Raw genomic sequence first — 11621 nt, 5'->3', positions numbered from 1 at the left:
GTGGATATTGTGTGCCTGTGTGCTGGAGGCATTCCACAGAGATCTTTGGCTTTGCAGTGCAAAGGTTCAGGCAAAAGAGAGAGAGTGCCAGCAGGGATGGAGAATCACCTCTGCTGCCTCTTCTGCTGCAGCTGTATCCACTTCTATCTTTGTCTCCACTGTCACTACTTCAGTTGTTCCAAGACACTGCACTCCTCACTCTGTGCTGTTGAAGACCTCCACAGAGGGGAGACCCTCTCTCAAGTCTCAGAAAGTCGCGACCACCCAGTAATCTGCTCGAGACACCATGTACCGGAGCAATTGCGAGGTTATTTATTAGGGCGGGACAACTAGCTGCCGGTCAATTCGCATGCCCACGCAGGAGCTGAATTGACCCCGACTGCCAGTTTGAAAGGGGTTTTAAAGGGAAAAAAGACAAACCAAGGAATGGGAAGGGGGTGAGGGGGTTGCTAGGGTGGTATAACATAAAAATAGTGGAACATTCCAAAGGAACCCAACCTACGTGAGTCAGGATCAGGTGAAAACTCTCTGTACGCTTATCTTTCCCAAGAATGTGGTCCTGCCCTGTTACTTCGGCCTTGCCCTGTCACTATGGTTCTCAGCTTGGTTACACCTGGCTAAATTGCATTCTAGCCAGTCTGTCCACATTTCCAACCTGCTTCATGCCTCCATGTCTTTGTAAAGAAAGCCTAAAGAATATTTTATGTCTAAAAAGGATTCTATGTACCCAGTATCCATAACTTTTCCCTCTACACTGTGGTGGGTCAGGCTGAACCAGCAAGAGGCTTACTAGCCAGCAAGGAGTGTGGGGAAGCTCCTCCTGGCATTTCAGGAGAACAAATCTCTTCCCAAGTAGTAGTGTTACAGCTCTTACGACAGAAGCTCTCAGATGACAAATTCTTGCACACCTTTATTCCTTCTGGAGAGGATTCCTATATACAGTTTTGGGGTGGGTCAGGGTCTGGCAGTTCATATTGGCTTGGCCTGAGTACTTGGGGAGACCTTATCTACATGGGGGAAAGCTTGGGGTGGTGTTACTATGTCACTGATGGCCACTGACCTCTCTGCAGGAGGCTGTGTGGGCCTATAGCTGTGTGTTAAAAGCCAGGGACTCAGGAGCATGGTCACACACCTACTGTCCTTGAGGGTCACCCAGGTTTAAAGCCTGTGCTTGATCAGGTACCCAGCTGCCTCTCACAGCCAACTACTCTAAAGGATATTAGTAAAGTACAGAATACCTAGGATACAAGACTGTTAACAAGCAGAAGGGCCCAAGTGAGGAAGGATGCTTCAATCCTAATTAGGAGGGAGAAAAAAAAACAATCCTGGGAGGCAGAAGGAAGAAGGGATCTGGGTGAGAGATGGAAGGGAGAAGAGAAAATGGAAACATGATCAGGTATGGGGATGGAAACAGGAGAGAAGCCATGAAAGCAAGCAAAATAAATGGAAATATGCCACCTTTGAGGGTGGGAGTTGGAGGTACCTTCTAGAAAGTAACGGAGACCTGGGAAGTAAGAGACTCTCAGAACTCAAAGGAAGGGGACTTAGATGAAATGCCCAAAAGTAGGGAAAGGGAACTAGTAGAGTCCACTTCCATCAGACATCAAGTGGAGGGATGGGTCAAAATGATGGTAGCCAACCCTCAGTTGAGATTTTCTGTTCTTAATATGTTTAGGTTTGTGTACTCATGAATGAAACCATTTTCTACTCAAACTTAGTAGTTGGTATTACATTAGGCAGTATTGTCCTGTGTTGCAAGTACTTTGTACATTATTTTAAATGTTTGTATGTGTTAGTAGTGCTCTTGTTAAGACAAAGCAAAAAGATATACTGAGTATCATCTAACACTTTAAAACTGTTAAAGTTTCAATAAAGTAGTTTACCTTTGTACTTCTGAAAAGAATTTGAATCTGGTCTAACTAAAATAACATAACACTTTGGGAAAAAGATACACCCTAGCACCCCTGCACTAGAAGCCAAGATGGAAAAGACCTCCACAACCACCATGACCTTCCCTGAGTGCTGTGGTAGACAGGGAGGAAGGTAATCCAGACACTGCAGAACACTAGCATGCTGAATATTAGGAACTTGGCTTCACTGAATCTGTCGGGAAGATTCCTGGCCAGGAAAGCCACAGTGAAGCTCGCCAGAGCCAAGGAGCCCAAATAGCCCAGGAAAAAGTGGAATGCAATGGCTGAGCCTTTACTGCAAACCATGATGGTCTTCCCATGCTCAGACTGTGTATCTCTGTCAATAAAGGGAGATGTTAGAAGCCAGGTTCCAGAGAGAACAAGTTGGATTAGGGTACAAATGGGAATGATCAAATTAGGAATCCCTGATGCCAGCATCCCTCACATCTTTATTCCTGGTGTAGTAAGCGTGAAAGCCATGACCACAGTTACTGTTTTGGCCAACACAGTAGAAACAGCTACTGTGAAAAATACTCCAAATGTGGTCTGCTGCAGGATGCAGGTGGCCATGTTGTGATGTTCAATGAAGATCAATGAGCATAGAAAACACAGAATGAAAGAGAGGAGCAGGATGTCGCCGAGAATGCAGTTATTGGCTTTCACAATAGAAGTATTCCTGTACTTCACAAAAGTGACTCGTACTAGAACAGTGAGGACAGACAAGCACAGAGCCATGCAGCCTAGAGCCATTCTCAGTGGATCTTCATAAGCCAGAAATGACACCGTTCTTTGGAGGCAATGGGTTTGCTCTAAATTGGCATACTTGTCATCAGGACATCTCACACATTGCTTCATATCTGATGGCAAACAACAATAGACCCTCATGAGATATCATAATTATGTACTTGATAATTAGTGTTTGTGTTATTCAGAGGATAATTCCATAAATAATTTGTTGCTGAGCATCTATCTATTCCATTCCTTATTGCTTTAGCGACCACTGACCTAAGGTTGCTCTTTATTAACCTATGCTTTTTGGTGGACAAAACCCCAACAATATGGGAAATGAAGTAGAAAAAAATAATTATTTTTTAAATAAGAAAAAAAACACTTTGTTTTTTCAGTGCATAATGAATAATAGTGTGTATAATCTCCACAAACCATGAACTTACCAGCGACAGATCTGTGTGCCTTGCAGACATAGGTCTCAATGCCAACTGATGAAATGCATTATGCACTTTGTTGGCTTTATGGATTGTGCCCTTTGTATATTCACATATGCACCAGAGCATACAGTTCCTTATGAAAATGCTGTTTGCATAAAGCAGTATTTCCCTTATTGAAGCTGTATGGCTCATAGACCTATCCATGTCCCCTTCATGGTGGTAAGGTCTCTTTTTTCCCAACAACACTTTCCAAGCTGGATGGTATGAAGTCTATGGACTTTCACATTCATCTCTGTTTCCTTAGCTGGGGTGTGATTACTGATGAGAACTATCACATCTTTGTGTGCATTCTTGATATCTTCACTGTTGTTCTAATTCTTTGAAATCAAATGCTTCATCCTTTAAGTCACCTAATCTCCTAAAATATGTTTCCTTAAATACCAACTGTTACCCTGAACACCTAGTCTTTGTCAGGGACAAAACTAGGATAGGGTAGGGTAGGGTAGGGTAGGGTAGGGTAGGGTAGGGTAGGGTAGGGTAGGATGGAAAGATTGAGGACCAATCCTGTAGTCAAGTTGCTTTGTACAAAGAATCAAGGAAGACTGAACATATGCATAGACTATGCTTAAATTTTTTGTTTAAAAATGGTTACAGATGTTTGTCTCCCTAAAATTCTTCTGCAAAATATAAAATCAGTAACTATTATATTGTTAGAGAAATGAGTTGTTTGTAGAATATATTTCAGGTTATTTGCATGGTCTGCTGAAACCATTCAAAGGACTAAATTCAGTTATCATCTAGGCCATTTCAAATGTCTAGTTTGGAAAGAGAAGATACTCAAAATGAGAAATTTTTTTCCTGCTTGCCAACATTTACCTGTCTCATTGGAAATCTCATTTTCTGGGCACTGAGCACAATCAAAGCATTTTTTCCTTATGAATTTTTCTGAATCACACTACAAGTTGAAGTGGGAACCTGAGGATATATATATATATATATATATGTATGTATGTATGTATGTATGTATGTGTATATATATATTCATATAATATACATCATATACACATATGCACATACATCATGTACATATACACAAACATATACATATATATATATATATTCATGGTCATTAACAGAGTTTTATGACTATGAACAATATTAGTATGTTGTATAAGACTTTTGCAGAAGTTTTCTAAGCTTAAAAGAAAGCCTTAAATGTGGAGAAATATTTCTGTTAATGGATAAATACTGTTCTTCATTAGGCTATTAAGATATTTATACAAAATCACAAAATTTTATGATATATGTATTTCATAAATGTGCTTCCATTGTATGGGGTGAATAAGCATGTGTAATCCAGAGGCCTTTGTTCCCTACGACATTGATTTATAGGAAGTTGTGTGTTCAGATATATGAAGTTTTTGGCTCTGTGGGAAATAAGGAATATAGCTTCCTATTTTCACTTTTAATCCAAAAACTTTACAAAATTCCAAATGTCAAAAATGTTATATACAGCACACTGACTTTCTCTAGGATTCATCTTCACCAGTTTCTCCTATAGGGTTATTAAATACTCTGGTCTTCAGCACCTAAATGAAATTCATCGTTACATGATTATATATGCATATCCATTAAGGCAATGTGAAATTGAGAATGTCCCCTAATTTTTAAATGGCTTCCAGAAAGGACAGCTGTATTAAAGTTAGTCCATGTAGTAAAATATAATATATCTCATGGGTAATTAAAAATTAATATACTTCATATTAATGTTCCAAGGTAAAAAGTGCTAGAACAAATGGTTATCAAATAACAGTGAACATGATATGTGTGTGTGCGTGCCTGCACATGTGCACACTAGCATGCATGCGTGCACAAGTGTAGCAAAAATTATTAACAAAGTGAAATCATGTATGTGAGAATAAACTGGAAGCCTGAATGTCTGGAAGTTGTGGAAAAAACTATTGGCAGTTCACCAATAATGTACGTAAAGCATATATATATGAAATAAACATAAACAAAATAAAATGTGCAGTCTTCATCATTGATGTTTCTATAAATATCACTTTAAATGGATAACTATTAATCCCAGTGCATATATCAATTCTTGAGAAAATTATTCTAGCCTAGTCATCATTTAAGGTTTTGATGATAAAACTCTTGGCTTCTATTTTAAATATTGAACTTATTTGTTAAAATGTTGAGGCAGATTTTCACAAAAGTCACTGATATTCATGTAAAAATTATTCTCTCCTGTTAAATGTTATCCTTGTGAAATATTCATTAGGGAGTTTTGTTGTATAGAAATATTTTTATTGAGAGAATAACCTCTTACAAATGAATGTGAGTTTTTCAGGGACCATTTAAAATATCACATTAATAAATCTAAGCATAATGAAATGTAAGAAACTTTACCTTCTGACAGTCAAAGAATAATCCTCTGATTTTTGTTTTTTCCTGAGACTCTACTTGTTGGAAAATAAGTTCATGGTAAGTATGGGCCACAGCATACGCAGCATTATACAAACTGTAACCTTCTTCACTCAGGTCCGTGTGAAATCTCTGTTCTGCTAACCATTCTCATGTGTTGTTAAATATAAAATGATCAGTTTTGCTATTGTTGTTTTTAGAGGTTGAACAATTAAAATAATTTCACCCCAGTTTAGTTTTAAAAAGGTCTATTGGGTATATGGAGGTGTCCATTGTTTGCATAAAATTCCCAAATTTAGAAATCTCACTGTGGTGGTGTGCAAAAGTGATAGTCCTATGGAAGAAATCAAGGCTGAAATCTTTTATTTGTGATGACATCCCATTGTGAAGTTGTGATCCAGATATTCCATATTTCTAAGTCTTCCCATCTTCTAAAGCTGACTTCTAGAGTAGAGTTCATTTGGCCATAAATGACAACAAGCTTAGCTGATAATGTCATAATTTGTTTATCATATATCATAGCCCTTGCCGTGTATATCTGCATAATTTCTGGTATCACATTTGTTGTGGTAATTATTTAAAACTGGTCTCTGGCCAAGCCAACTCTCTAAGCTGCAGTGGCTCTGCCTAGCCCAGCCACCATGTTTCTCGGCCTGAGGCCATGTGCACACTGCAGCTAGAACCAGCCCTGCAGCTAGAAGCAGAAACACCAGCCCTGCCACCCACTAGATGCCAGCGTGAGAGATGGCTCTGCCAATCTTCCACACTGTCTCCACAAGGCAAGTCATTGCCGAGACCATTCTGCCATCCATGCGGGCCCAGTAAGAGAATGAGACTCTAATTCTTATAGATTAATCAAAGGCTTTATATGTTTGATAATGATTAATAACAAGATGCTCATACAAAGAGAGTTGTATCCCAATTAGCTAACCTAATTATAAGTTTATAAGTTGTTCCCCACGAGTGCTCTCCATACCTGTGTGGTTCTCCATCCTCCTATGTCTCTGCCCTCTCTAGCTCCTCCTCTTCCTTTTTTCTCTTCCTCTCCTTACTCCTCCTCTTCCTCTCCTTACTCCTCCCACCTTAGCTCCTCCTACAACATTCACAAAGGCTAAACAGATCCCATGTCTTTGCATTTCTTCTCTCAAGTCTGGGAGAAACTGTATACCCTGGTCATCACTTGCAATGACTACTCCTATCCACGTCTATTTGAAATGAAGCACCAAGGAGACCATGGCATGGGACAAACATGTGTCCTTGGTGGCTATCTGACAGACATGAGGAAATTGATCATGGTCACTCAAGTTTGGATTAAATGGTCCAAAAAACAAAAAAAACCGAAAGGATGTGGAGAAGAGAATGAAACATCCACAAGAGAAATATGATTATTAGGAAGTTTGGTCTTATATATGAGTAATGTTATTTTTATAATACCTTCAGAATTCCTATTAAGGATAGTAAGATTCCCTTATAAATATTTTGTATCATTCCTATTAGATTCCATAATATTCTTGAAACGTCTGAATATTCTAGGAAACAGTTTTACATCTTCCCCCAGTACATCTATGATTTTAGTATCTAATCCTTTAATATATATATATAACAGCATGCTCACAAATGCATGCTGCCCAAGTTTTCTCCCTAGAAACATGTGAATGGAATAAAGAAGTTGTTAACTCATCCATTGTTACACATTCTCACCTTTGGTTTCCTATTATTAACTGCCAGTTTTAAGGTTGTCATCCATGATGGTCCTGTAAGCTTATATCATAACTAAACACTCTTCTACAGACATAGTTAACAAACGTCAAAATTTTTTGGGTGAATATTTATTATCCAGAAATCCCAATGTATCTTCACACAATGTATATGCCCACAATGTTGGAAATATCAAAGACATGTTTGGTAAAAGATGAGGATTTTAGTTGATCTCATTGGTAGCCAAAAGCAATACCCAAAAAAATCTCATATCTTCTTGATGGTATTCTTAAGGAAGCCACAAGGATGATTAAAGAGAATGTACAAAACATGAAATTTTCTGTTCAATTGCAGTAAACATTGTACTACAAGACATGATAAATTTCTGTCTAAATTCTGCCTTTCCTGAAATAAGCCTGGGAAATTAGACATCATTGAAGTTGAAAATAATATAAAAATTCATAAATGTGGGTCACTCTGATATAATTTTTATATTTATGAAAATCCATAAAGAGCTTGGTTTAGCTCTGAATGTCACCATGAGCTAGATTGCAGTCCTAGAGAGTAAGACTCCATACTATCCAACAGTCTTATACTTCTGATTCCACAGAAACAAAAACCCCATGACTTGAACCATATATCAAATCCATAACACATATTCCTTAAATTTTTTTATTATTTAAAAAATTTAAGTATCAACTATCTTAATCAGGTCAAGTATTTTAAGAATCAAATAATACTTAAAGATATTTCATACAACTTTCATATGTTTTAGTACCCTAAAATATCATTAACATCTATTTAACAAAATCCATAACTCAGAATCCCATTTCTTTTTTTAAAGATTTATTTTATGTATGTGTGTATACTGTCACTATTTTCTGACATACTAGAGGAAAGCATTAAAGCCAATTACAGATGATTGTGAGTCACCATGTGGTTGCTGAGTATTGACTTCATGACCACTGGAAGAACAGTTAGTGCTCTTAATCAGTGAGCCATCTCTCTAGCCCTCAGAATTGTATTCTAAAGCTTGAATACTAAATTATGTTTCAAAACATATAAGATATTGTTTGGAATTGAAGCATAGTAAAAAAAAAAATTATAGAATTCACTTTTTCTCACTCTCCAGCTTTGTGAATTGGAGCACAATGTACTAAATCCAAACTAAACTCTGACACATTTGAAAGTATTACACTCTAAGTAACATGAGTTAATTTTCAGTAGTTACTAATGTTACTGTGGGAAGAACACTACAGAAAAATCACTGTTTGTATGCACAGCTACAGATTTCTAATTCCTAACATTGAAGAAGGAAATTAAGTTGATGACTTACCTTAAAAAGAGGAGGATATTATAATGTGATTCTTCTATGGGTTTGTCATCTACTAAAAGAACAAAACCACAGTCATTTCACAGGATCAGAAACTAATGCAAACCAAATTATGACCATGCTAAAGGCCTCCCATCTCCCCACGGCTATTGGGATTGTCCACTGCAGATCCCACAGGATGGATGACTCTATTGTCTCCAAGGGAAACAACCGAGCTGATTAAGCAGCTAGAGCCGCAGCCCTTAGGGGCCTAGACTCATCTCACCCTCCCCAGGACATTCTTACACTGCAACCCACATCCCCACTTAAACCCCCTGACACACATCAAATTCTGTCCTATCTTCACCAACTCTTTCATCCTAACAGCCAAGCTTTGTCTTATTTTGTTAAGACCCACCTACAGCCTACTCCTGAGGACTTAAGTTTCTTAAAATCTATCACTGCTTCTTGCAAAATCTGTCAGATGTCAGATCCCAACTCAAAGAATCATAGCACCCCTTTTCCTACCCATCAGGCTGGAGGTTCCCTTCCTGGAACTGACTGGCAACTTGACTTTACTCACATGCCCACTGACAAACATGTCAAGTACCTCCTGGTCTTGGTGGACACCTTCTCAGGCTGGGTAGAGGCTTTTCCCACAACTAATAAAAGGGCTCAGATAGTTTCTGATCTCTTCCTCTGAGAGATCATCCCCCGATTTGGTGTTCCCAGCCTCCCTTCAGTCAGACAATGGTCCTAAATTTACTTCCCAGGTTTCTCAAATTCTATCTAAGGCCCTAGATACCCCCTGTCATTTCCGCATTCCCTACCACCTTCAATCTTGAGGTAAGGTAGAAAGAACTAACTGCTGTTTAAAAACCATCTTGTCAAGCTGTCACAGGAACTTCATCTTGACTGGGTAAAACTCTTACCTCTGGCTCTTTTCAGGCTACAAGCTCTCCCCAAGAAGCCTCTCCTCATCTCACCCTTTGAACTCATCTATGGATGTCCAGTTCTAACTCCTGGTCTTTCACCTGAATGCTCTCCCCTCCCAGGCCATCTACTCACCCCATTACTTTGCCACCTCCGTTCTCTCCTATGGAACTTTGCTGACCACCATCCACATTGACCACACAGTCTCCTGTCCACTGCCTGTCAACATTGGAGACCAAGTCCTCTCTTCCCTCCAGATCATCGGCCCTCACTCCTCTCTCCCAAATGTCAGGGCCCTTTTAAGGTAATCCTTGTGACCCCTACAGCTACTAAACTTGAAGGACTCCCTCATTGGGTCCACCTGTCTCACCTCAAGCCTTTCATCCCTCCATCTAAAATCAACTCTTCTTCATACACATCAACTCTAACAAGACTGTGCTGTATTAAGCTCCAGAGAACATCAAAATCACCCACCTTATCCTCAATCCCAGAAAATGAGACTCCAGTCTGGAAGCAGAGTTTTACCTTGCTGGACTAGACATGGGTTTCTCATCCTTCCCCTGCTGCATGTTTCTATCCAGGTCATCCCTTACATCTGGAGATTCAAGGTTCAAAAGACCCCCACAGATAACAGTTTTTCCAAACAGGGTCAGGAAACGGCTCCACAGCCGGATGCCAAGAACCATCCAAGTTGCTATCATCCCTATATCTGTTATCTCGTCTAAGTATTATGTTCTCTATCCTTGCTTTCTCTTTGGCCACATAGAAGATTACTGTAGAAACTGGCCAGACAATTATGGGACTGCCCATATTGGTCTTGTCAGATACATATCCTAGGATCACGGATCAACCATTTCTTCTACCAACACTGCAAGACACTCTTTTCTACATACAAGACCCCTGGGATTCCCGCTGGGGTGCTTCAGAACTGACAGGGACTAGACATCCTGACAGCTAAAGAAGATGGTCTTCGCTGGTTCCTCCAAGAAGAATGATGTTTTTTAAGGAACATGAGAAGTCCAATTCTGAGATTTTTGAAAACCCCATATGGAAGTAGATACTCTCTTTTGTAACACCCTTTCTAGTCATCCTCCTGGTGTTATTATTTCAAAGCAAACTATTAATCAGTTACTGTTACAGGATTACCAGCCGCTGTCCACAGAGAAACCTGATGCACACATCTGCCAAGTGGACCCCAATGGTGAAAGCCAGCTACACCCCAAAATAGACTATGCCCCTACACAGCAGGAAGGGGTTTAAGAGACACGGTGCCCTGATTTCTCTTTCACCATCTGCTTCCCCTTCCCTTTTTTTTTCTCTTTATAAGAAGAAAGGGAGATATGTTGGTATCAGGCTCCAAACCCAGTGACATCACATCTAGGCGACCCCCACATCGTTGCCAAGGCAACTGCAATAAATTCCCAGAATCCACCTGGGAATCTACCTACCACCTTTACCTGGGAGAGGCTATGTCACCACCCATATAAAACAGGCAGAACCCCCTGACCTCGCTCTCTTCTTCCATCTTTTTCCTCTTCCCACCCCACTTCTTTGCCCTATCTTCTGAATAAACCCACTTAACCATTTGGTCTGGTGTGGTCTGTTCTAAGCCGTGCGCAGACGGATATCACTTGTATGATAAAAAGTTCAAGTCTTTGAAGAAAGAAATCGAAGACGATAGTAGAATGTGGAAAGATCCCAGGCTCATGGATGAGGAGGATTAACATAGTACAACTGGTCATCCTACCAAAAGAAATGTTCATATCCAATGCATTCCTTATTGAAATAGCAGCTTGTATGTTACAGACCAGAGTGATAAAGTGATGTGCCAGGCACAAATGCCCTTTCCCTTTAAAATTCAAGTATTGCTACGTCCCTTTTTCTTGCCATTCTGATCTTGTCCATAAATCCTGTGTGCATGGAATTTTAAGTACTAGAAACTCATGAGAGTAGTTTATTTTTTCTGGCTATCAAAATTCTGTTGTGCTATCATTATATTTTCACTTACATGAACTATGACTTATGGTGATGTTTTCATTCATGTTATGGTTGTCAGACTATTTACAGGAAAATATTCGTGCAAAGTATTTGCGTTATCTATTTTCCTCGCTATTGTGTCCAGGACAAATCTCTCGGAGTTTAACTTTATCCATGCTTTCCAACTGCCCTGTTGTA

The 11621-nt window shown here is 39.4% G+C and overlaps 1 pseudogene; it reads right to left on the bottom strand.

Annotated features, from left to right (window-relative positions):
* Positions 1-1866: 1866 nt before the first annotated feature.
* LOC114630091 lies at positions 1867-7433 on the bottom strand (annotated as a pseudogene).
* Positions 7434-11621: the final 4188 nt, after the last annotated feature.

Source organism: Grammomys surdaster, unplaced genomic scaffold (assembly GCF_004785775.1).
Source record: "Grammomys surdaster isolate TR1022 unplaced genomic scaffold, NIH_TR_1.0 327, whole genome shotgun sequence".
In the NCBI taxonomy this organism is placed as follows: Eukaryota; Metazoa; Chordata; class Mammalia; order Rodentia; family Muridae; genus Grammomys; species Grammomys surdaster.
Note: the sequence above shows the minus strand (reverse complement) of the source record. Positions and strands in the feature narration are given on the sequence as shown.